This window comes from Acomys minous, assembly GCF_964271855.1.
Source record: "Acomys minous genome assembly, chromosome: 1".
Lineage (NCBI taxonomy): Eukaryota > Metazoa > Chordata > Mammalia > Rodentia > Muridae > Acomys > Acomys minous.
In genome coordinates, this window is record NC_140483.1 from 40,513,962 (window position 1) to 40,540,873 (window position 26,912).

General features: G+C 45.5%; 1 protein-coding gene across 2 annotated transcripts in view; it reads left to right on the forward strand.

The window, feature by feature from the left end:
- LOC311585860 (uncharacterized protein C1orf21) overlaps window positions 1-26,912 on the forward strand; it is a 208,108-nt gene that overhangs the window by 36,619 nt on the left and 144,577 nt on the right. Inside the window, exon 1 of one of the 2 annotated variants that reach the window (XM_084761501.1) lies at window positions 1,656-1,718. The exons of the other annotated variant lie outside the window; for it this stretch is intronic. The gene's annotated coding sequence lies outside the window, so the exon portion shown is untranslated. Of the gene's footprint in view, window positions 1-1,655; window positions 1,719-26,912 lie in introns of those variants that run through there. 2 annotated transcript variants of the gene reach the window in all.

Sequence of the window (26,912 nt, forward strand, 5' to 3'; positions counted from 1 at the left end):
ATCTCCCTCAGTTATACTTTTAAGAAATATTTTAAGCTCATAATTAAAAAGTAAGGTCTCTAGTAAATGGAGACTAGTCAGTGTACAGATGACAATCATCTAATGATTTGGAGAAAGGATGATTATCTAAGTTTTGAGTGTTTTTCTTCTTTTCAGTTATTTTGCTTTTTTTGCCTCCTGATTACAAATCTCCCTCCCTTTCTGTGATTGTCACACTTTCTGTGGATGTCACACTTTCACTATTTTTAGGTGTGTTTTTTTGTGCATTTCTTCTGAACCCCTGTTACCACCTTTCTCTTTGAATACTTTCGTGCACTGTTCAATCAAACCAAAATTTAACCAAGAGAAAAATAAAATTCCTTTAGGCTTTAAAATGAAACTGATGGTTGGTTGATGTGTGCTGACATTAGGAAACTTTTTGTATGTTTTTGATCATTTAAAAAAATATAACCCAGCAGGGCATGGTTGCGCATGCCTTTAATCCTGGCACTCAGGGAGGCAGAGGCAGGCAGATCTCTGTGAGTTCAAAGCCAGCCTAGCATACAAAGCAAGTCCCGGACAGCCAAGGCTACGCAGAGAAACCCTGTCTCAACAAACAAACAAACAAACAAACAAACAGAATAAAAACAAAAACCCTTCTCACTTTTTCCCATGTATTTGACTTTGATGAGGAAATCAAAAAAGTGCATGGCTCTGTTGCTAGTCACTATGTGCCAGGCAGGGCGGAGTTCCCTGGGTCATCAGTTCTCTTTTTTTTTTTCTCTACTGTGAGTGGCAGTTTTCAATAATAAATCACAGCTTTCTTCCCCATTGGCTAGAAATGCAAGAGGCCAAGTAGGAAGTGCTTGCAGGGGCACTGCCTGCAGTTTGCGGATGCTTTCTGATTTCGGCTTCACAGTGGTAATTAGTATAACAAGTATGTCTGAGCTTGAGCTGGGGAGCATTGTCTGGAGCGCCACAAAATAAGCTGCTTCCTGGGCATAAGATAAGCCCCCCAGGAGCCCTATGGAGATCGTATCACACACTGTGTGTATGGACAAAAGTATGTAAAAATACCACCTGTACACTAACCTCGGCAAAAGATGGATCAGCCAAGCATGTGAGGAGGAGAGGTGGGGAGCGGCCTTTGAACTCACAGGGGTTGGCATTGCATGATGGGTAAGATTTCAGTGGGTCATGGTTGCTAGAGCATGCATGTCAGGCAGAGAAGAGATGAGCAGTAGTACAGGGCCGCTGCAGCATGGCTGCTGCTGGCTCCCACTGCCAAACATTTGCTACCCCTTCCCACCTTATTGTCCTTTTATTTTTCCTTTCAAAACTTAGTTCAAACCTCACCATGTCCATCCTGAGGAAGACTTATTATGATCTGGCCATAAAGTCTTCCCCCAAAGACTCATTATGGTCCCCAGTTGGTGCATCCAATCACTGAGAGGTGATTATGAGGGTTCACCCACTGAGTGAGACATGATTTGATGGTCTGATATGGAGGTGATGGAGACACTGAGAGGTGGGGCCTAGCTGTGGGAAGGAGGTCCCTGGGGCATGGCCTGGGGCCTCTTTCTTCTTCTAAGCCTCTCAGTCTCATCACTAAATGGCCACTATGAGGTGAGCGGCTCTTCTCGGCCACACCCACTGTATCATGAGATCTGCCTTACCACAGGCTGAAAGCAATGAAACCAGCTGGTCACAGACTGCAGCCTCTGAGACCGTGGGCAAAAGTAAGTTGTCCCTCGTCTTCATTGTCTCGTGTATTTGGTCCCAGGGTCGAGAATCTGAGTACAAAGATTGCTTGAGACGCTTATGACAATCGGAATTAGACCCTCACCTGCTGAGCTCTTGGGCAAATTAACAGGCGAAATTTATATCAACGCTGCTGCCACTCATCGTTCTTGGCCTTCGTTGTTGGCTTGGTCTTTCATCTCTACACTTTCCCTAGGAGGCAGGACATACTGTCTATCTTATTACCCAGGCTGAGGGAACTGATCAGAACGAAACAAGAAAATTGCCTAAGGGCATACATCAAGAAACGTGGCAGGACTGGGCCTGGGACACTGGCACTTTGACTTAAGAAATGGTACTCTTTATTGTGGAGAGCCCTGCCATGCCACTGTGTATTTATTCGCAAAGCCTCACTGTATGATTTTTTAGCATCAGCATGCGGTAGCTGCTCAGAATTTAAAGGCATGGCGGTTCCTATTTTCTGTCTCCTTAATTTGACAGAGAGCTTTTTCTTCTCGTGCATTTCCTTCTGGTAATATTTGATGCAGATTTCACACAGTAGGCTGTAAGTGTCTTGAAGGCAGAGAGTATACACAGTATGGGTCCTGTCATAGAAAATCAGCGCTGTGGAGTGGTTCATATCTAGGACTTCAGGCAAACACTGCTGGGTTTGAAGCCAGCCCTTGTGGCCTATTGCCTTTGTGTCTTAGGCACATTATCCACCCTGAGGGCTCTGCTTCCTTGTCTGTTTAGTGGGGGTAATGTATTTGTGTTATATATATAAAACCCAAGGAGATAATGCCTATCAAGGGCTTAACAGAATGCTGGGCATCTAATAGGCCAACAGTTCCAATGATTTTTAGTGAATAATTGCCAAAAGTTAGGTACTCTGCCTCATGTTAGAGGTGTAGAGATAAAGATTCCTTTCTCATTGAGGAGCCTCGCAAGGGAGAATGGTTGCCAGATACGTTGTAGTTATGTACAGTAAGGTACAGTAGGCAGCTTGAAAAGGAGATCAGCCAGCTCTTTGGCGGGGGAGATAGCCAAGTTGAGTTTTGAAAGATGAATAAAAGTCATAAGACAGAGCAGGAATAGAGTCCTCAAATGCCAGGTTTGTGGATTTAATTGAATAGGGAATGGGAAGTCATCGAAAGTTCCTGAGTGGGAGGGTGACATCAACAGAGCTGTCCTTTAGGGAGATTAATCTGACAGAAATATGTAGGATGAGTTAGTGGGGAGAGAAGTGAGGAAATAAATACCACGTAGACCTTTAGTGGAACCTCCTACACGGGATAGAAATCCACTCGGCGGCAGCAGCCCGTACAGATGGTCAGCCAGCTGATGCCTGGACCGCCCCGCAGTGGGAAGTTCACTACGCCCATCGGGCGGCTCCCTGTGTCCTACTCGCCTCTACTTCCCTCTTACCCATCCATTCCCAGCATCATCCATGTGTCTATCACTTACTGTTTTCTGTGTGCCCCCTGGGTACTGGGAGCATAAAGCTGAGTATTGTCGGGCTTACCTTAGGGACGCTCACAGTGTGCAGTAGCTGTGGTTTTGTCCAGTATTGAGTATAGTCCTGATGGCTGGAAATTGTTTCTCTTTAGCTTCATCCTGAATCTTTGAGCCTCTGTCTTGCTAAACCCCCCCCCCCCCGCCCGCATTGTGTACCCCAATCTCATTGTGCGCATCTTTCATTCATGTTCACAAACTTCTGTTAGGGAACTTGCTCTCTTCTCTGTGGGAACCCAGCTAGCTCCTTTATGAGAGCCTTAGAAAGCAGGCCTGGAGCCGAGTGAGGTTTTGAAAGCTACTTAGGGCCTGTACCTCAGCCCTCATCACTCTAGGGTAAGATTTGAGTCACAAATAAGTTGTGACTTGCCTCAGATCACACAGCTGCCAAGTGACAAAACTAGGGGAAGAACTCAGGCTTTCCAGTGTCCAGACTTGCAAGGCTCCTAAGTTGTCTGTCTCTTAACTCCTCCCAGATGGTCCACACGCTTTTCGTATCTCTCAGTTGTCTGGCGGGAGAGTTGAAGGTCCCGATGCAGTTGCGTTCTGATCTGGATGTCGAACCGAGTTAGAGTTGTAAAAGGCCAGTGAGTGTGGTGTTTGAGCTTCATGCCAACCCCGTGCCTACATTTTCTCATTCCGTCTCCCTGTGGGTGGGTTTGTTGGACTAGTTTCAAGAAGGCAAAACTGAACCTCACAGGAATGCAGTGCTTTCTAACCCTTGACCGCGGGGCTAATGTTTGGATATGCTGGGACGCACTTATTTCAGTGTCTGCCACTGACCTCCCCCAGAATGTCTGACAGATCTAATGAAGATGCACTGAATGAAAGCTCAGTGTTTGTGGATGGCCAATATCTCAGCCCTTGGGCCCTTGGCCCTTTTTCCTTGAGTGGTGCAGATGCTCTCCATAATCCACCTCTGGAAGAGCCTTCAAATCTGAATGGAGGGCCTCCGCTTTCACTAAACGGCACACCATTGCTTTTACGTGACCTCATAGATCCAGAGTGGAGCGAAGCTCTTGAGCCCGGACCTGCTTTTCTTGGCTCTGTCCTTTCTGGGTGGGTGGGGGAGGGGGGCTAGCAACGTTCTTAGAAATCAGTGGGGATGTGCGATTAAACAAGCCTGTGTGTGTGTGTGTGTGTGTGTGTGTGTGTGTGTGTGTGTGTGTGTGTAGCGACTTCAAAACCAGCGCGTGAATGCTAATCCTGAGTTCTAAAATAAGGATGGGGCTTGCCTTGTGCTTGAGCTCTGAGTGTTTGTCCTCTGTTCTTACCTTCCTCAGGCTTTTCTATGCTGTGAGGAGAGCTCCCTCCTCCCCCGCCACCCCACCACTCATGGTGTTACTGGCCTGTTAAGGGCAAGGCCAGAGGCCACTTTAGAAAAACAACTCCCAAGTTGCTGGATTAGAGTGAACTTTTCTTGTCAGCACACGTTCCGGCAAGCGTGTTTACAGCACTGTGGAAGCCCTTATCACAGCCCAGTGAGTGTTCGCTTTGCCCAGATGTGCTCCCAGCACCAGAGTTCCTTGAGAACACAGGGCAGAGGGGGTTCAGCCTTATGAACTCCTCCTTTGCCTGATCCTATAAAGAAGTCAAAGGAGGCTTCGGTTGTATCCGGTGTTGAACATCCTTCCCAGATTAATGTCCTGGGCAGCTTTACTGCTTTCCCTCTGGCTTCATCCCCATCAAGATAAACATGTTGGAAAGGACAGGGACCAAGGGCAGAGCCAAGGAAAAATGTGGCCCCGAGGGCTGCTTCCCCCACAGTACCACTGGAGCATGAATGAACTTGGTCGCTGTTATGTAACTGTGAACCCTCAAACCCTGGCACGATCCATGCCTGTCCATTCTGAGTGCAGCTGCCGAGATTGCTACAGGGACTCTCCTAACTGGGCTTTCCTATCCCTCTATTTCCCAACCTCCCAGTTATGTCTGCACACACAGCCAAACGGGTCCTTCTCACATCCTGACTGATCATACTGGCCCCGGTTGCTGCCAGCCCTTCAGCTCCAGGCCCCATGGAGCAAGCGTCATCCAGGACCCTGCCCACTGCTCAGGCTTGGCCGTCTCCACAGCCTATCTTGTGGGTACCCTATGCACTGGTCCTCCTTCACAGGCCTTCTTTCCACAGGCTGCTCCTGACAAGCTCTTCCGTCTTCGGGGACCTTATCTTCCGATAACTTTTACTTTTCTAATGCTGTCTTGAGTTTTGGCTTTGGTGTGTTTGGTGGTCTTCCCCGGAGGCTTCTCTCTCAGCATCCGATACTAAGCCTTCTCAATTCAGACGTCATCTCTATGTTTCTTAGTCCGTTTAATCCCCTGTCTGTGCTTTTCTGTTCTGTGATAAGCACAAGAGGCACAAGGCAGAAAACAGTTTATTTTGCTTACAGTTCTAAAGGGCTAGATGTCCATAGTAGTGAAGGCATGGCAGCAGGCCACAAGCGCAGGAATCTGGCTGGTCATATTTCAGTCACACATAGGGAGCAGGGTAAGCTAACTGGAAATGGAATAGACCAAGAATTCTCAAATTCTTGCTAGCGACGTACTTCTTCCATGTTCTAAATGGTCCATAACCTCCTTATGTGGCAGTGCCGACTGGGGACCAAGTGTTCAACTATATGAGCCGATGGGGGAAATTTCTTACTCAAACTACAGCATCACCCCTCAACACCAAGTACTCTGAGGAGAGGCCAGGACCTTGTCTGTTTCCTAGGCAAGACATACTATATTCTCCTCACAGAGTAAGTGTACCTCAGTTTCCCCACTCAGGAGATGCTGATGTCCTCCTCTGTGCCAGGCCACATGCCTACCTACTGACTTGGGTGCTTCAGACATAAAGGAACTACTAGTAACCAGCTAGTAACTGGCCCCCTTGGGAGTAGAGATGCTGGCAGAGGTATTCAGAGGGCTGGCAAAGGTATCTCTAGAAGGTTCTGTCTGAGCAGAGTTCAGCTCTTAACTTGCTATTTTATTCTTCAGGTGTCATGACTCTTGATACCCCAAGTGGACCCAACTTTTTCTGCTCACTTAACAGCTCTTTTGGAAACAGGGTATACAAGTTCACTTGACACGATCTTCTTAGTGCATCCCTGGTTAGTGCCTTGTGATTATAAAACTCTCTGAGAAAGCTCCATTTTAGCATTGACAGAAAGCTGGCCACTGCGTTAGTTTTCTGAGTCTGTCTCCATTTGGAAAGGGAGGGAGGGCGGGAGGGAGAGAGAGAGGGGGGTGGTGGGGGGAGGGGGGAGAATGGAAGGGGAAAAAGAAAAAAAAAAGCTGCATTTTGAACAATGGACCTGCAAAGATTCCCAGAGAGGCTCAGAGGCCTGGGCCTCCTCATCTCTCCTCAACTACCTTTTCTCCCTTTTTAGATATTTTTATTTTTTCCCCTTGTTCTTTTCACTGACAAGCCCAGGGAGGTGTCTTAGCGTAGGGAACACAGTACTAGAATCTGGTGGCCCTAGGCAGGCTTTCACTCCCATCTGTTGATGATAGAGTTGACAGGAATGAGTTTGGTGTCCCTTTCCAGCTTCTGGCCCCAGGCAGCCCCACTTCCTGATGTCACAACCTTCTAGCACCAGAACCCAGGCTGAGCAACACTTGAGCCTCTCAGCTCAAGGCTCGCATGGCTCACCCTAACCCTGCCCTGTCCTCCTTGATTAGAAAAGTTGATTGGCTGCCTTTTTCTCCTTTAACCTCCTAGCACCATTCTCCTGCCTTTATCTTTTCTTGGGCATGGCCATCCCAACTTTGTACACACTTGGGCCATACTTGGAAAAAACTTAGTCCCCTTCACTCTAAAGCTCACTGACTTGGCTAGAACTGTACTGGGGTGCCCAGACTTAGATTCTGCCCCAGCTGTCTGGCTGTGGGTAGGATACTTCACCTGCCTGAGTTCCGTCTCACTTTCCTTATCCACAAAATGCGGATGAGAACAGAGCCCGCTTCTGTGGACGCCGTGAGACGTCGGCTGCTCAGAGTTCAGTACTTTATTTCTGGTGAGCCGCCTTTCATTGTTAGCCACTTTAGATGTTTGTCCCTTCAAATTTCAACCATTGAAAACTCCCCAGCAGGTCCTCATTGAATTCTTCAGCTGTCTCATGTACTGTAAGGTACTATGGCCGAGACTTTGCAGGCCAACAAAGTGGCTGCCCGAAGAACAGGACTGCGGAGGGCAGCTTTAGGAGGAGAGCATGGAAGCCAGGCCCAGAAAAGAGTCTTTTTCTAAGTGGTGCAAGAGGTGGTTTATTTACATGGTCAGAGCAGGACAAGGCTGATTGCACCTCATGTGTCAGAATTAATAAAGCACACGCGCGTGCGCGCGCACATACACACACACACACACACACACACACACACACACACACTTAGCCACATGAGCACTGAGTTGCTTTAATATTTTCCAGGCATCCAAGTAAGGATTTATTTCTTTACTTTCATTGCTTCAAGACAGGGTCTCATGGAGCCCAAACTGGCCTTGGTTTCCTATGTAGCCGGGGCTGGCCTTGAACTCCTTGTCCTGCTTTCCGGATGTGGCTTTTTCCAATATCCTTTGGTGTCTGGAGATAATTGTTCCTGTTGCTTCCCAAAGAGCCTGGGTTCTACTGGGCCTGTGCCCCTGGGAGATAAAATAGGTAGACAGAAAGGAAGTAGCTGGGTCCGAACAGAGTGCAGCGTGACATCTGTTTTGTAGGATCCAGATACAAGGGAGTGATTAAAAAGTTCCGTTTCATTGTTAGGATGTCACAAGCGGAGGACCCCATTAGGGGAAAGGACTGTGGGCAGGGCTTTGGTCACTGTACCCTCGGGTGTACCTTCTGTAGGTGTTTTCCTCACCTGTCCCCTTCCACATTCAGTCTCAGAGACTCCACACAACATTGTCACTCTCAGTTGTCCACCAGGCGTGTCTTAAACACCCACAGAGTGCCCAGGACTCTGCTCACACAGATGAATTGATGCCCATCGAGTCTGCAGACGCTCACAGTCTGTTCCTTTTCTGTCTACAGCCCACTCCTAAAAGTGGCCTCTAAGTTACTAACGCTGGGAGAGTAAAGGGAATCTGGAGGCACAGAGGCCTGGCGTCTCGCTCCTGTGAAGTCAAAGGTGTTGGTCACTTCCATGTTGACTGCAGTTATAGAAAAGTTCTCTGCATTTGCAAGTGACATAATTTTTTCTCTTAAAAAAGGAATCTATGAAGGCTTCCAATCCTACAAATTTTGTGATTGTATGATTCTAGATTAATTTAGGAAAGGAGGCAGACAATTTTGGATGTGTTTCCATGGACACTGTGGACGTTGTGTTAGGGTGTCTGCTTAGTCACATTTGTTGCCATCTGTCGTCAAAGAATTGCTGGATTTTGGTCTGAGGGCAGCTCAAGGCACTGATAGGGGCCTGCTGTCCTAATATTCAGCTGAAATGTTAGAATGTTCTAGCAGCTTAGCATTACCATCAGATAGTATTAAGCTTTCCAGGCAATGTACAGTATATCAGAAACCAACCAACCAACCAACCAACCAAAAAACACAAATAAGTTTTTACTTATACTAGTTAGAAAAGAATTTTTAATATTGGTCTATCCAGTTGATATGCTTTAGGAAATATTAATACAAAAATAATTTTTCAGCGTTAATACACTAATTATTCAAATTAACTGGAGATTATTTGTGTGTGTGTGTGTGTGTGTGTGTTTGCTAAGTTTGAGAGCCCCAGGCATGAACAGTGTTAGCATACAGCAATATTCATCACATAATAAGAAACTTTCCAGTCAGCTCTAGAGGGTCCCTCCGCACTAAGCCCCTACTCAGATGAGAGGAGCTGCTAATGGTAATTCAAGCATGATAGATCTTATTATTCATAGGAATTTGATATTTCTTTTTCTCTCCTTGCTAATAAAGTGACAATACTTTCATTAAAATGACCACAAATAAAATGTGTGTCTTAATTATCAATTGGTTACTTATATTTTTGAGAAGCAGATTTTTAAAAAATTAATTTTTAGTGACATTTGAATTTATAACGTAACTTATGAATGACTTCCTCCTGGCTTTGTTTTTCTTTCTTTTTTCTTTTTTAATTAATTTATTCATATTACATCTCAATTGTTATCCCATCACTCGTATCCTCTCATTTGTCCCTCCTTGCCTCCCTTCCACTTTCACTCTATTCCCCTCCCCTAGGTCTGTGACCGGGGCGGGGGTGGGGGGACGACTTTCTCTCCCACTATATGGTCATAGGCTATCAAGTCTCATCTTGGTAGCTTGCTTAATTCTTTCTTTGAGTACCACCAGGGCTCCCCACCAAGGGGAGGTCGTCAAATATGGGGTGCTAGAGTTCATGTCAGAGTTAGTCCCTACTCGGATCTAGCCAATGGACAGGATATTCTCCTCTCTCTCTCTCTCTCTCTCTCTCTCTCTCTCTCTCTCTCTCTCTCTCTCTCTCTCTCTCACACACACACACACACAACAGTTCTGGAATTTGTAGGAGTCAGGACCTGTTACCTGAATGACACCGACACCGGTGTCGGGCTCCACACCCTGTTCTGCAGTTCATCTTTGCTTCTCATTAGCCTTTGACTATTTATGACTTTGTCCAGTCATCATTTCTGGTGCCTGTGTGAGGAAGAAGGGAAGAACACAGCCCCATGTCTTGGCACAACTTATAGGTATGATTTGTAGGTGTGGTTTGATGACTTAAGGTATGGCCCAGAGTCCTGCGTGGGAAACACAAGAGGCCTGCCAAACCCTTCAGGCAATGAGGAACTCCTCTCTCTTCCTTGTGCTACACTGAGGGATGGAAACAGGAATCTGAAGTGCAAACTGGATGTTTTCATGATTGTAGTTGATATCAAAAGACAGGGTCAAGCATCTTTATTTCTTTAAGCCTTCATTCGGCCTCAGAATTTCTGCATTGACATTCAGAATGAATGCTTTCTAAGGCAGAGCTCGGAGTACATGCTTTTTTTTTTTTAATTTAACACATTTTTATTGAAAAATAAAATAATTCATATTACATCTCATTTTCTATCCCATCCCATGCATCCTCCCATTCCTCCTTCCCTCCCACTTTCACCCCAATCCCCCTTCCCTATGACTGTGACCGAGGGGGACCTCCTCCCCCTGAATATGGTGCTAGGGTATCAAGTCTATTCTTGGTAGTCCGCTATCCTTCCTCCGAGTGCCATTGGGCCTCCCCAGCAAAGGGACATGGCCAAATACCAGAGATCGTGTGAAAGTCAGTCCCCAGTCTCCACTTAACTGTGGAGAATGTCCTGTCCCTTGGCTAGATCTGGGTAGGGGTTTGATGATGACTGCACATATTGTCCTTGGTTGGTGCCTTAGATCAAGCAGAACCCCTGGGCTCAGATCCACCCATCATAATGTTCCTCTTGTAGGTTTCTAGGACCCTCTGGATCCACCTACTTCCCTATCCCCTATAATTTTCTCAACAAGACTCTCAATAGGATGTCCTCACCTCTATCCCACTTTCCTGGTAGGTGCAGACTTTCATGGGACCTGCCCCTTGGGCTAGTGTCCAGTTATAAGTGAGTATATACCATTTGTGGGAGGACGTGCTTTTATCCCACCAAGTCTGAGGAGTGAAGAGCCGCAGCTACCGTGGTTTTCCTATTTCTTCTTGAGCACTACAGGGGTCACAGGTCTGATGATGGTTCGTCCTCTGGTGGCAGGAGTAGAGTGTAGTCTCTATGCGTGATGGTCACTCATGGGTTGATTCGTTCACTCTATCTATTAAACACTTCCCAGTGGCAGGCACTGGTCTCTGGGGTGGGACTACCACTGAGAACAACAAAGAAGGCCCTTGGTTTCATGGGAGACCTGTCCTAAGAATGAGGGGTCGCCATAACCAAGGCGCTTGTTCCAGTAATTCACATAACAGGAATAAATAAGGAAATCTTTGTCTTACAAGGAGATTTCTCCCACACCTTCCCTTGGTTTGCTTTACCTCTTGTCTGAACTCTCTGTGTTTGGTTCCTCCATTACTTGAGAACCTTTTTTTTTTTCCTCCTGGCATCACACTTTGAGTGTAAAGACAGAGCATGAAGGTGGACAGGAGACATGGAAGTGTCAGGTAGCATGGAAATCTACAGTAGGGACGCCGTTTTATGGACTTTCCTCAGTGATCAAAAAGAGGAAAAGTTAGCGATATAAAACAAGGCCCTTGCCACCAAGCCTAATGACCTCAGTTTTGATCCCTGGAACCCACATGCTAGACAGAGAGAACTGACTCCTTCACGCTGGCCTCTGGTCACATGGTTCTTCATGCACGTTTGTACATAATACACACCATAGATAAACAACCATATTCTTTTTATATTAAACTCAAAAAAAAAAAAAAGGTCAGAGTTCACGTTCTCAGTAGCTTTTCAGGAGCTGACTTGTTCCCCCGGTAGGTGTGACATAGGACTTTGCTCACTTCCACTTTTCTCTCTTCTGCCTGGCTTATCAGGGGGTGGCACACCGAGAAGACAGTCCTGTTTTACAGTTGTGTTAGGAAGTTACGAGCTGGAAGGTCTCAGGACTTCTGTAACTCCCCAGGAAAGAAGCCCCTACCTTCCTCTTTCTGGATGATGTGGGACTAGAAGGACAGATGGGTCCCTCTACCTGTGTGGCCTTTTCTGGTCCCCAGTGTGATGCTTCTAGCACTCACCTCACAACACAGAGAGAAAGCAGTTATCTCAGCAAGGCATACTATGTGGACAACATTGCTCAAGGTCAGGTGTAGCTTGGCCTCCAGGACTGGGGTACAAGTTACAGAGGGTTGCATGTCAGCACACCTCTTGGTGACCCTCTTGTTGGAAGCTCTGCTGGTGGGATGCATCCCTTTATTAGATTGTGCATCCCCTTAAGGATGGGGACTGCGTTTGTCTGTTCTTGAATAACTTTGTGCTATAAAAAGACATACAACAATTTGCTTATGACGAGAGTTATTTTGACTCAGAGTCTGGGAGATTTCAGCCCACTGTTGATGATCACTGTTGCTTTGAGACTTTGAGGTATGCAGTACTAAATAAATGGCAAACAGGGCTCCTTCACCTCATGACTAGTGTGAGAGAAAGAGGAAGGAGCTGTGATCCCACAATCCCTTTTAAGATACCCTAAATTTCTTAACACCTTCCTTTAGCCCTCGTCTCCTTAAGTATCCACTACCTCCCTGTAGTGCCAAGCTGGGTTAATCCTTTAAAATGTAGGTATTTGGGAGGCATTTCAGAACCAAATTATAGTGCCTTAAACCCTTGGAGTGTTTTCTGAATCTGCAAGAGAGCCTCAAGAATATGGTCACTTTAAATGCAAAAAGGATCTCATTAGACACACGAAAGAAAGAAAGAAAGAAAGAAAGAAAGAAAGAAAGAAAGAGAAAGAAAGAATAACAAGCTACATCACTAGGTTGCAATCATGACACATCATTAAGAATGTTATCTTTCTGTTCCTGGCTTGTTTGTTCACATCATTCTGGGTTGAATCCTATTCCTCACACTGTTTGGCTATTTGATCTTAAGCAGTGTTGTGGTGATGCTGTCAGATGATTGTGGAGCCTGTGGGAGACAGGGCATGGCTTATGGATGGTGGTCATAGCCTGTAGCCTAGCCTCACTTCTGGTCCTGTTCTCAGATCTACAAGCAAACTGTCTTGTGCTCCTGTTGCCATGGCTGACCTGCGGTTACAGCGATGCCTTCCCCATCATAGTGAACTCCTTCTTCCCCTTAAGTTGCTCCCACCAGATAGTGTCGCAGCAGTGAGAAAAATAAGTACAAGCTGACGTACCTATCTCTGGAGGCCCTGGTATATACAGCTATACAAATGAGATAGGGTTCTGTGTGACAAAGCCAGACCTTACACCAGGGCTGCCCTGACTCTACAGCATTGTTTTACCTAGCATGTGCCCCCCAGAAAAGCTTGCTTGCCTGCCTGCTTTCCTTCCTTCCTTCCACCCAAAAACTTACTCTCCGCTGTATGTATTACACACAAGAAGCCAGGATTACAGCCTGTGATTTAGTTAAAATAGAAACTGGCTAATAAGATGTGTAAACTACTTGAGGCCAACCCAACAGTTTGTGAACTCCTTGGGACCGATCGTTCATCATTTGTAATGGGACATCATCTTACGTGTGAAGAGTTACATGGATAGTTAAGGTTATGGCGCAAAGAAAAGTGGCATAAAAATGGAATCTAATGATTCCTTCAGGGCTTTCTCTTTCTTGTGGTTGATTTAAGGAAAAGGAACAAGAAAAAGAAGTGAAGAGTTTGCCCATTTGGTAGTCAGGTGATTTCTCTAGATATCATGACTCGAGCAATGAATTAGACACTTTTCCTGGTTCTGCTCTCACAGGTCTGATGGGGAGGAGTCTTGTGAGGGTGGGGGCCACTAAGATGGACTTTAGAGTAAATTGGAGGGGGGGAGCAGAGTAGTAGGAAGTGGTTTCTGAATCCTCCACAGTAGGTATTGATGGCTTTGGGAAGCCTATTTCAAGATTAACAGCATCAGAAAACATCCATTTCCTTTCTGTGTTTGTATAATTAAAGTATTTGTCTTCATATTTACCTTGAGGAAAGTCCTCTTTGTCTAAATTTCTTTGAAAGGCACTATGAAGTTAAACTTGCTTCAGAATAGCAAGATAGTTAGCAGGTTTGGAGAGGTATTGTCAATACTTGCAAGGTTACAACATGAAAACTGTGTGTGTGTGTGTGTGTGTGTGTGTGTGTGTGTGTGTGTGTGTGTGTGTGTGTGTGTCTCCATGCAGTGAGGGTTGTGAAGCATGTGTCAATGAAAGATACCATTAAGTTATACAGTCAGCAATTATGGTAAGCATTACTAAGAAACTGAGACTGAAACATTCATCCCTCAGGGAAGCTCCTTAAAGAGGAAGGTTAAACAACTCAAAATAGCTTCGGGAAGTCCCTGAAACTGACCAGATTCACTCTGCCCCTCCCTGCCAGAATAAGCAATAAAAGCAACAAAGATGCCCCAAACTAAGCAGAAGGCTCCCAGGTAAACCAAGCTGTGAAAGAAGACTCTCAGACTGTCAGAAGCCTGTCAGAGGTTTAGACCAGTTACTTGAAACGAGTACATTGCAACCTGTTGCACTGCCTGCAGCCTGTGCCGTGTGCGACAGCTTTCCCAGGTCTGTGAGCTGTCACCCATGCTGGGACGGGCCTTGGTGAGTCATTTCTGCTCCTGTACGTAACCCCTCACTCGTATTCCTTTAAGTAACCCCAGTGAAACTTATTGCTTCACCAAGTAGTATTTGGGCAGCATCTGTTCTTTGGTCTGTTGTGGGATCCCTGTCTGGGGTGAGTAGACAGCGTTGTGTCTGCTCTGGAAACATTTTGTCATACAACAGAACCTGCCCGCCTCCTTTTTTTTTTTTTTTTTCCTTTGTTTAATGAAAGAGGCTAACCAGACCCCAACTTCTCTTTAAAAAAAAAAAAAAAAAAGTCCTGGAGTGGCTTTGCATTTTGTTAGAGTTCTGAAGCCAAAGACTAGGAGAGGTGTCTCCTTATGTCTGAGCCTAAGGGCTCACTCTCCTCTGTCTGTTTAGGCCAGCCTCCTCAGCGGCTGCAGTTCCACTTGCTTCCTTTGGAGCGGCAGGGAGGAAGAGGTACCTTCTTCTGTTAGAAGTCTTCCTCTTTTGATTTGTGGAAATTTGCACCCTGGGCTAAACAGACATTTCACCTCATTACAGCTTCCTCTTAATTTTTGTGATGGAGTTATTTTTAGTGAGTCACCACGTTTCTCCTATTCCCCGTTTGGCTAGGCTGTATCTGTTCCTTCTCTTTTGCCATTAAGTACTTCCCACAGCTTGTTCTTAAACCTTTCCTATATTGAGAGGCACTTTACCATCTTTTTTTGTTTGCTTCTTTTTAGGAATAGGTGGGGAGGGGCGTCTTTTGTTTGGAAGTCAGGTATAGGATCTGCCCTAACTTTATATGTATTTATTTCCGGGCTCAGACTTTCATTTAGCATACGACAATTAGAATTCATTCTCTGGGCTCTTTATTCTGTTATTCTCAGTGAACCTAAAAAGGACCTCCCTACTTTTAGGTGCAATTCTAAAAGAGAGGACAGGAGCAGTCTGTGTGACTACAACGGTCTTGAGTGACTGTGTGTGTCGCATTACAAACCGTCCTTAAAATGTCCCATACTGGAGCCCTGGGGTAATGTGATTTGTCAGAGCTAGCGGTTTAACCGCTGTGGAAAAAATGTATACTGAGTTTCTTGGGAACTTACTCCTGTATTTAAAGCTGCTGTAAACCCCAAGACAGTCGCTTGTCAAGGAGTTGGGCACTAGTTAAAGTAGTAGGCTAGCTCGTTTCTGCTGTAGTTCAGGTACAGCAGGAACAGATGTTGACAGTGCTTGCTGTTCGTTTTCACTCTTCATGTGGAAGATAGCAATGGCTGCCGCAGCCCAACCTTTTAGATTCTGCTCAGCTATGGTGTGATCAGCAAGCAGAAGACGCCGATAACGAAGTGCACCTTGAACTCCGGGGTCACATGGTGCTTGATTCAAGTCCTAACTTTCCCCTAACTCTTGGATGAACTTGCAAGTTACTTAGCTTTAGGATAGTTCATCGGTAAAGTGGAAAGAAACAGTAGATCCTTGGGGGGTGGGGTGGGGTGGGGGGGTGGGCAGTGATCTGATTAAATGGGAAAATGTTTGTGAATTGCTTAGAGCTGGATCCGTAATCAACATTCATTAACATGACAGCTGTAAAATGCAAGGTGTTTTCTATGTCTATCCTTGCTCTGAATAGTGAGTAACATGAGACCATTGTATTTATTAAAAGCTTCAGGCACGGTAGCTGGGCTGATACTCAGCTATTCTAACAGTGGCCTGCCGTGTCCTGCCACATGGCCCGGTACCTGTCATCTTAGTTTCATTCTGGGACTTGCTTCTTCATCCATATTCTCAATGCCAACTCTCCAGGTCCCCACCTGAGAGTCATTCATTGGCTCTGTCTCTTGTCTCTCTTTCTCTCTATCCCCAGAAGTCCCGCCTTTCCCCCTCCTGTTCAGCTCTTTATTTTAGCCAATCGGGAAAGTGATGGAAAACAATGTTTACAACATAGCAAGACAGGAGATGCTTTATAATAACGACAGTGCCAAAATCTGGACTGTAACCAGACCTCTGGCTACAGAAATCAGCATTTGAATACACAGTACACAAAAACATCCTTCAACAGACAGCTGCTTATAGCACTTGAAGCAGTCATAGACTGAAAGTCAGGCCAGGCGGGCGACACAGTGGAAATTCTGAGTCTCTTAGCAGTAGAACCTCCATTAAACCCCCGTGTCTCTTTGAGTTTCTTGATTTGTGTCGCGGAGATATATAAAAGAGGATTATGGTAAACTTTATGAGAAATGTGACCTTTGAAAATACAGAGAATTAATTGATCTTCATAAATGCTGATAACCTGACCCTGTGGCTGCCAGGGCCCTGGACAGGCCTGCTCTAGGACGTACAATTACTGGGGGAACTCGGCTTACACTGACCATTAGTTCCCCTGTGGCACTTATCACATGGCGACAATCCCTTCCCAGTGATTGACATGTACTTTCTGGGTCCAGTCTTGGGTTAGATCCTTAAATACTCTTAGGACCTGAACTTGCTTGATTGTTAAGATGAACGTCTTTATTCTTCTACAGTTGGTATTCTTTTGCAGAATCTTTTTTCTGTTTTAATTTAACTTTAAGTTAGGATGCAAAGTAATTGTTTTCATTGTGGCATTTGTATGCTGTTCCACCTTGCTGTTACCCTCCTCCACACTGCCCTTCCCCCATCCTTTCTTGTTGCTACCCCCCTTCTGCCCCACCCCCACCCCCCAGCTTTCATGTCACATGCTAGGTGATCCTTACCTTCAACATCTTGGCTGTATTCTATCATGAAAAAAATTTTTTTCTGTGTATGAAAAAAAGGAAGCTACAAATGAAAGGATCATGACATTCAGTGTGCTATGTTACCATGTGAGTCGGGCGTTTCCAGATGTGATTCTTGTGAGCCAGTCAGAATTTGGTATCAGACCAGCAGTGTTTTAAATAATTAAACATCATGTGACAGGATTAAGTTTGAAAGAATCTGCCTCATTCTTCCCGGCCAATTTTGTACGAAGCATTATAGGTTTGAAGTTTTTTGTATGAGGCATTATAGGTTTGAAGTTGGTAACAGCAGTCATCTGGGCTTTGAATGTGAAGGAAAGGTGAGCCAGGCCGAATGGAGAATGGCTCTGTGCCTTTGGAGGTCCCCCGCTCGGAGGCACTTCCCCAAGGCTTAGGTGCGAAGTCCCTTGCAGCCTGTTTTGTTTCTGTAGCCGTGTGCCCTGCGCACGCAGCTCTGCGTGAGAATGTCATGAGTAAGATAGGATCTTCTTCCTTAGCTGCCTCATGGTTTGGGAGCTGGAGATGACAAGAGTCACTCTGAAGCATATCGTCGTCTGGTTTCACAACCTGAAGTTTGGTTCATCACTGAGTACTGGGTTTTATATTCCACTGGGGGAACCAGTCTATAAATACTTTGACAACTTTCCTCTTCTCTCACAGAAGGCTCTGCCTCCTGTGGCAATAATCTTCACGAGCTTGTGCTTGGCCCCAGAGTCTACAAGTTAATTTTCCTTTGTAAATACTGCACCCGGAAAACCAGTATTGTGTCCATTTCTACTTCCGTTTCTTTTTCCGAGCCCATGGTCTCACTCTGTAGCTTAGACTGGCCTCAAACTCAGCATCCTCCTGCCTCAGCCTTCCAAGTGCTGAGATAGTACAGGCGGGACTTAAAGAAGGAGAGAATGAGCGACTTTCAGCTGGGGCCGGGAGAGCTGGCGCGGAGAATATGGATGGAGAAGCCAGTGTCATAGCATATTGGAAGAACTCATTTCAAGTTCTTTTTGTGTAATTACACTGTTGATTTATTTCTTCGGGTGCTCCATCCCTTCTTCCCAAAGCTGTCCTGAGCATCCCTAAGGAACATTAGAGAAGTCTCTAGAACTTCATTGTTTCCATCAGTGCCATTTGTCGTGCCGGCCTTTGCTGCTGCTGCTGACGTGGCGACTCTGGAACAAATTGCAGGGCCAAGATAGCTAAGCAAAGTCCCAAAGGCTTCCTAGTGTATCGGGAGCAGGAAGTGAAATGTCCTGTCCCCGGTGGGGCCTGTACACAGGCAGCATTTTTCACAGTGACTGGAAGCACAGCATTGAAGCACAGGTATTGAAAGTTTTTTTTTTTCAATGAAAGAATTCTTGTTTTCTGGGGTGTGGTGTGGTGGGGGCGGGGCGGGAATGCTGACTCCTAACATTGCCTGAACTCTAGGCATTCTTCCTTCACATGAAGTCAGTTTACATAAAAATCCCAGGTTTAATGATCCCTGTCTCAGCACAGGAAGACCTTTGCTCTTTCCTCTCTGTATTGCATCCCCAGGGTTATGCTAACAATCACCTCAGTCTCTTACTTTCATCAGCATCATTCTCAAGTACAGTGGGCTCCTTAGCTAGGATGCTCTGGAAGAAGGCATCTTGAATTCTAGTCTAATTTTTCTTTCTCTGGAGACAGGGTTTCTCTGTGTAGCCTTGGCTGTCCTGGACTCGCTTTGTAGACCAGGCTGGCCTCGAACTCACAGAGATCCACCTGCCTCTGTCTCCTTGAGCTCTGGGATTAAAGTGTGCGCCACCGAGCCCGGCTGCCTAACCTGGTTATTTTTAATGTAGAAATGAACATATACTGTTTAGCTTTCCTGTCCAGGTCACATTATTGGTATGAGAAGGAGTGAAATGGTCCATGCTGTCACTCAGGGACATTTCATGCTCACAGGGAGGAGGCTGACCAGGTGTGGAGGCAGACAAGGAGGGTAAAAAGAAGAATGCCCAAGCTAAGAAAATACTATTGTACCTGTTGAGTTCTTTAGCGTGGAAACACCTAGAATGATTCAGCATTTGTTCAGGGGTCACGTGGAATGTGATTTCTGCTGAAATAGACAGGATGCAAGTGAGAAAATAGCAAAGTATGATGGGTTACTACTTCCATGGGGTGTGGAAAAAAACCTTCCAGCAGAGGAAAAATTGGAGTTGAGCTACGCCTTTCATTTGACAAAAGTTCATGAGAGAGCGGATGTTGTCGCCTTGGCTTCCTGTTCTCTACAGTGGTTGCCTGTCTAGTCTGTGCCCCAGCATCGCTTGTTGGCTTGGACTTAGCATTCACCCTAACAAAAGCCACTTCATAGGTGTGCTTACAAACACATTGGAACGGGCTTGTTCTCAAATGTCAGTTTGTGGATATACACTTTTGTAATGGAAAGCCTATTTACTTTTCTGGGCCAACTTTGCCCCAGACCACTTACTTGTCTATGAATAAGAACCTGCTTTGTTTTAGACATGGTGTTTATTTCCAGTGACAGGGTAATTATAATACATGGGGACACTTAATGCTTTGGAATATATTTGATACAAACATTGAAGAAAATGTTATTCCTTAGGGGTACAGACAAGAGAAAAGTTAAAGGCAATGAGGTGGGTTTTCAGGAGAGAGACAGTGTTCCTGTGGGGGGAAAATGTCACGTGAGGTAGTAGTAAGTGTCATGTGCAACCTTGAGTCACTATATCACTTTATGTTAATAGTTACACCAATACTATGTCATTGACTAAATAGTTTTGGGTTTTTTTTTTTTGCAAGATAAAGAATTATGATTGTATAGACTTAGTCTTATGATAAAGATAGCCCTTGAATTGACACTGTAGAGAATGCTCTTTCATGAGTTTTCTTGAAAGACAGCAGAGATTTCTAATTTGGGTAAGTTATAATGGCAGACTTTTTAAAATTCAGGACATGCTCAAAACCTCTCATTGAAGTAAATGCAGAAATAAAAGACTTCAGTGTCGTGTTGTTGTTGTTCTCGTGTGTGTGTGTGTGTGTGTGTGTGTGTGTGTGTGTGTGTATGTGTGTTGGTGTTGGGTATAGGTGTGTGGGTATGGGTGTGAGTGTGTGGGTGTGGGTGGGTGGGGTGGGTGAGTGTGTGTGTGTGTGTGTGTGTGTGTTGGTGTTGGGTATGTGTGTGTGTGTGTGTGTGTATGTGTGTTGGTGTTGGGTATAGGTGTGTGGGTATGGGTGTGAGTGTGTGGGTGTGGGTGGGTAGGGTGGGTGAGTGTGTGTGTGTGTGTGTGTGTGGGTGTGTGTGTGTGGGTGTGGGTGTTGGGTATGGGTGTGGGTGTGTGGGTGTGGGTGGGTGGGGTGGGTGAGTGTGTGTGTTGGTGTTGGGTATGGGTGTGGGTGTGTGGGTGGGTGGGTGTGGGTGTCATCTTCCTGATGTCTTTAGGATTGCTATGGTGGGTCTGGGAGTACAGTGCTTTGTGGGTATAGTATGCAGAGCTTTTTATGCTTTTCTGAATCTCTCCTGACCACCAGTAGTTTTATTGCCACACTGTCTCCTGTTGTCGTCCTTAAATTTTTACTGGCTTCCTCACACCATCCTCAGTTATCCTGGTTCCCTTAGTTGCATGTTTGCATCTCTACCTCTGGTCCCCGGCCTGCAGTTCTGTCCTTTGCATCTGCCCTGGGCATCACTTGCCAGCTCCTTATCTTCCTGTTTGCATCAGCATCTCAGAAACTGTATTTGGGTGATTTCTACCCAGACCACACAGCTCTGAATCAGCCTAGATTGTTCTTCCTTCCTTACCTATTCAGTGCCTGGATCCTTTTCCTTTCTCTTCCTCCCGTCTTTCCTTCCTTTTTCCTCCTCCTCCCTCCTCCTCCTTTCATGGAATCTTATCCTCATTCTTGCATAGAAGACACTTACTTTACTGATTGGATTAGCGGTCTCTCCCAGCCACTCCAACCTGATTTAAAAACATCTTCCTTCGATACATCTTGATAGCACTCTACAGTCTTTATAAGTTATATTTACCAGAATACTGAACCTGAATCTATCTGATCAGATGTCCACAGCCAAGGGACAGTGTACACAGTATGAAGGAATCAAGTGGACACGTTAGAGGATACTTTGCAGTTGTAATGAACAAGAAGTCAAAACTTAACAGGTCAGATGACCAGGAACAAAACAAACACACATGCAGAGGAAACCTATAGCTTGGAAGAGACCAAAGGGGCCTGACAGACGCCAGTTATACAGGATGGATTGGGTCCTGATTTCAAGGAAAGGAAAACAGTACAAGAGAATTGAGTGTTCAACACTAGCTTGGTTTTTAAAATGGCTTTAAGGACTTGCAGGATCTGGTAATAGTGTGGTTATGTTGCCTTTTTAAACAAGTGGTCCTTCTAGAGACAGAATATCTAGGAATAAGATCGTGTGTGTGTGTGTGTGTGTGTGTGTGTGTGTGTGTGTGTTGCGGTGATGATTTAAAGTTAGACATGGATACAAAGGGCTGTGTCTCTCTACTTCCAATATTTCTTTAAAGTTTCCAGAAGTGAATATTAAAAACAGCAACAAAGCAAACCCTGACTTTGAAATGCACTCTTATTTCCTCTGTTCTTTCCAGATTCCTACCGTGCATTTTCTAGAAAGGCAGTCCAGGCTTAATTCTTTGTTACTGATGCAGCATTTTCTTCTGTTGTCTATTTTTTTAAGGCTTATTTTTACCTTGAGTATGAGTTTTGCCTGCATGTATGTGTGTGCACCACATGTATGCCTGCTCCCTGAAGATACACTGGATCTTTTGGAAGCCGAGTTAGAGGCAGTCGTGACAGAGTGGCCACGAGGATGCTGGGTCCTCTGCACGTGCAGCAGGTGCTCCCAGCCAACGAGCCAGCTCTTTATTCTTCTCCTTATTTCTAAACTGCTGGCCTCTTCACTTCTTGGTTTATTCTCGAATTCTTAATCAGTTCATAGATGAGCTCCAAAAAAGAATTCATTCCTCTGAGATGTAGTGCTTCATATATATGCAAATGTGTACTTTTTTTTTTTTTTTTAAGAATTCAGTCTTTTGACTTTTATCTTAGTTCAGGTGTGCATGATTCAAGAACATTTTGGACCTCCTCACACTATCCTCAGTTATCCTGGTTCCCTTAGTTGCATGTTTGCATCTCTACCTCTGGTCCCCAGCCTACATTCTGTCCTTTGCATCTGCCCTGGGCATCACTTGCCAACTCCTTATCTTCCTTGTCTCTGCATCAGCATCTCAGAAACTGTATTTGGGTGATTTCTGCCCAGACCACACAGCTCTGAATCATCCTAGATTGTTCTTCCTTCCCCACCTTAGCATCTCTAAGTCTGTTGTGCCTTCTTGTTTGGTACCCTGTCCTAGTTCAGGCCCACCCTGCACTTGCTTATGGTACCCTCACTGTAACTTAGGTGCCAGTTTCATTGCTTCTAGCCCAGTTTCTTGTGCCTCTGCATTCTGTGCATCTCTGCTGATCCCAGTGGCTTATCAGGGCTCAGTGAAGCTCTTCATTAACCAGCTCCGGTCCTCACAGTCAGTCTCATCCTGACCATTCCTCCTCAGACTTATTTGGAGCACGACAAGTCAGATCTCCACCATCCCCTAGCACCCTGCCCTGCCCTGTGTCAATGTGGGAAATGCCTCTTTAGCCTTCCCATTTTAGGAGATGGCTCTGCTGGGTCCCTCAGGGGCTACCGTTTGCAAAGTCACCATGCTAGACTGTCAGGGCTTTTAATTGTGTGTCTCCAGAACTGCACACCCATGCGTTAGTACTTTCATAGCATCTCTGAAGATGCCTAGCTGTGGCCTGAGACTTGGAGATGGTCAGTACAAGTTGCCCTGAGCCTTCAAGGACTGTTCTTTCTCACTGTGGACCTCACTTCCTGCTTTGCTGGGAGATGATGGCAGGGAGATGAGAAAGCCCCTTTTCTGTTGATTTTCATTCCCCCAAGAAAAGAGAGATGTGAGGCCTGGACCAGAGGGGAGGTGAAGGAGTGTTCTAAGATGTTTTTCTCTAGTGAATTGAGCATGTTTCTCCCCTTCTAAGTTTCCTTGTTTTCTCCCATTTTTTTTAAAAAGCAATTCCTATAAAATATAGGGTACGGGATTTGCTGAAAGATTATTCTCTTCCCAACCTTTCTGTTTAAATATATCGTTTGAAATCAATAAGGTGATAAAAACATTATTTGAACCTCACTGTCCAACACTTTTTAACAATAACAAAGAGTTTAACTGGATTTATTTTTAATTTACTTATTTATTATAATTATGGGTATTGTGAATGCGTTCATACATGCCATGGTGCATATGTAGGGCAGAGAACAACTTTGTTAAGTCAGTTCTCTCCCACCTTTACACGGGTTCTGGCGATCAGACTCAAGCATCAGACGTACATGGTGTGTCACCAGCTCTAACTGGCATTCTTAAGGCCCATTGAGCCACTAAACTCAGTGTTGATAGTAGACCCACTTTCCCAGAAAATAATAATTCAAATCTTCTGAGAGCAGTTTAAGTCAGAAAAAGCTTTCCCAGTTATCTCAGCATTATGCATGTAATAGCAGTCATAATTAAAAGCCCTGCATTTAATATATTTATAAGCCAGGGATTAGCAACAATGAGCCTGTATCTAATCGTGTGATCGTGTAGCTCTACCTAGCTTTCTTTCAGTTTGTAGCAACTTCCTCACACCAGGGGGCTGGACCAAGACATAGGGCGTGCTAACCCTTAATGGTTTTGAAATTGGGAAAGGAATGCTTATATTGACTTCATTTTAGAAATCAAAGAAAAGTTCCCCCTAACTGGTGTGTACGGCATGGGTACAGAGCGTGGAATTGATGGGGGACTTCTATGTTGAAATTGGGTGTACGGATATACAGCGTTATGGCTCAAGGATTGTGAGCCTTGAAGACAGCATGGTTAGGTCCTGGGTGGATACCTGCTACAGCTGTGTGTCACCTCACTGAGGAGCTTTACAAAGGGCTTGTCACCTGAGCTTCAATTCAATTAGTTGAGCCAGTGAAGTGCAGGACGTGGGAGGTTTGGGGCTCTGCGAGAGGCAGCGGCAGCCAGGCTGTGTCCCTGCAGGCAGGCGTCTACCTGCTTCTGCTTCCTAGACTCCCCTGCTCCTATTGCTACATACTAAGTGAATTGAATAAAGCAGACGGTAAGCTATGTGTTGTCCTCCCAATGATGTGACCAATATCTTAATACAGAGCTCAAGAAATCTATGAGCTTTATGGTAGTAAAGTTTTGCATACCCCAAAGGTATGATAAATATGTGGACACCTGGCCCCCAGCACCCCTGTCCCTCCCCCCCCCCCCCACACACACAGAGGGGGAGGGGAGAGGCTGTATCTAGGTTGCCTGTTATTTCGCTGTGACTTTTAGATATTCTGCTTTGTCCACGCCAACATAAAACTTAATGAAATTTGATTTCCATGAAAGGTTTTAAAAAGGTCAGGATAGATCATGACATATTTTTGAAGTTAGTGAGTTATTTTAATCGTTATAACCAGATTAGTTGATTCTGTAGGTTTTCTTGTGGTGTTGATCTCTCTGGCTCCTTCAATCCTTCCTTCCTGTCTTCCATGGGATTTTCCAAGCTCCACTTAATGTTCGGCTGTGGGTCTCTGCATCTGTTTCCATCCGTTGCTAGGTGAAGCCTCTCAGATGACAGTTATGCTAGCCTCCTGTGTGCAAGTACAGCAGAGTGGCATTAATAGTGTCAGGGGTGGGCTCCCTCTCATGGCATGGGTCTCAAGCTGGGCTAGTCATTGGGTGGCCATTCCCTCAGTTCTGCTCCATCTTTGACCTCTGCACATCTTGTAGAGAGAAGCTGTGGGTGTGAGGTGTTGGTGCTATTGCTGTTTTGATTCCATTTTTTTGAACATTGGGTTTAATCTCAACTTGCCTATGAACATCTACTTAGTGTTTTGTGGCTCTGATGAATGAAATGGGGGAGGGCAGCGAGGAGAGGGAGAGAGAGAGAGAGAGAGAGAGAGAGAGAGAGAGAGAGAGAGAGAGAGAGAGAGAGAGAGAGAGAAATATGAATGAGAAGGTAGGGAGGTTTCTCTAAGGTTTAGGAAGCATGGCCCCCAAACAAAAACGTGTGTGTTAGGCCTGGGCTGGTGGCACATGCCTGTCATTCCAAGCATTTGGGAGGATGAGAGTTCAAAGCCAGCCTCAGCTCCACAGTGAGGCCCTATCTCAAAACATTAGTTATTATTTTTTACTTTGTTGTCTGGCATATGGAAGGCCTCCTTTGCTCCGGCCTCACAGAGGGCAGGAGTGACAGCCAGGCGTTAGAAACTCAAGCTCCCCGTGTTTATAAACCGGATGGGCAAGTGCTTCACTGGCTGATTACGTTCTCTGTAAATTGTTTTGGTTTTAGACATAAATGTTAATGTTAGTTTGTTGTTGGACACAAATGAAAGTGCTAATGAGTCCCCGAATGGTCTCTGTCCATCCGGTCAGGGCAAATGTGTTGTGACATTGAAATCACAAAGCAAATCATAGGCCAGATACTAAGTGAATTCTCCCTTGGTGACATGTGGAATTCTTCTTGGATCCCTAGACAGCTGCCTGTGGTGTATGCAAACACTTTGGGGGGGATGCTCATCATAGATGGTTTGGAATCTTATTATTGACAAGGTAGAAGAGTGGCAGACTGGATGATGTGAAGGAAGAATGGTGCATCACCGCCGAGTCTCCTGGAAAGAAGCACTGTTTTGGTTTGGAACAGATTCTCACACTGGAGTCCTGGCTGGCATCAAATTCAAGGCAGTCAACCTACCTCAGTGACCTGAGGGTTAAGATCACAGACCAAAGCTGGAGATGCAGTGACTGCCCCGGCCATCATTACTGGGGTCACCGCTGGGGAGGCGCTGACCTCTCCTCTCATTGGTGGGGTCTCCATTAGAGAGGTCCTTGGATCTCTTGTGTTTATAACAAACAACAGTTGGGAGTTGCTCTGGAAATAAGCCTCTGAGTTTTCTGTTTGTGACAAGGTCATGTCACATTTGCCTTATGCAGTAGCAGTGTGACCCCATCGTCGCCAAGAGAGAGGCATCATGGCCACCATATTCGCTGACCTTTTCACTGTAGTCCTATGTGATTGATGTCTTAAAGCAAGCTTTGGTTAATAGTTTTAACCAATAAATATCACGAAAAAATTCCACAGATCCCATTACTTACAGTGCCACACAGGGTTAGTGACATTGTATTCTCTGTCTGTACCTTCCGTGTTTATTCCCTGCTGTGACCCTCTTGGAGCACTGTCTTTCTGTGGCCCAGCATACTTTTACTGGAGACTGTATGATGAGGGATTTTTAAGGCCTTTAAAAAATTTAGTAGCTTTGGCCCATCTCCTTTGTTTGTACCATAAAAGCTCTCGCGGGGCGCTGAGGGAAGGCCCTGGTGGGGGGAGTCACTTAGAAAGAAGCAATGAAGTGTTTTGCCAAGAGGACAGCTGTCTCTCAGAAGCTATTGATTGCTTTTATTTTGCTGTTTCCCTCTTCAACAGTGAACTGACTCACTGTCAGCCATAGTGTACTTCTAGAAAGATCTCCTGGTTGGAGAAAGCACACTATGAAATGTCTCTAAGTGACGAAGAAGCCATCGCTTTGGGGAGAAGAGCATCGTGTTGTAGCCGTGCTGTCTCTGTGGAGTAGAGCCCCATTCCTTCTGCAGGTTCCATGCGGTGGAAGCTGCAGCTTGCATGGGGCAGGCATCCCAAGTACTGGCGGTGTCGTCTCTGGTACGGGGGCAGCGGGAAGCGCGGCTTCTGACAGCATG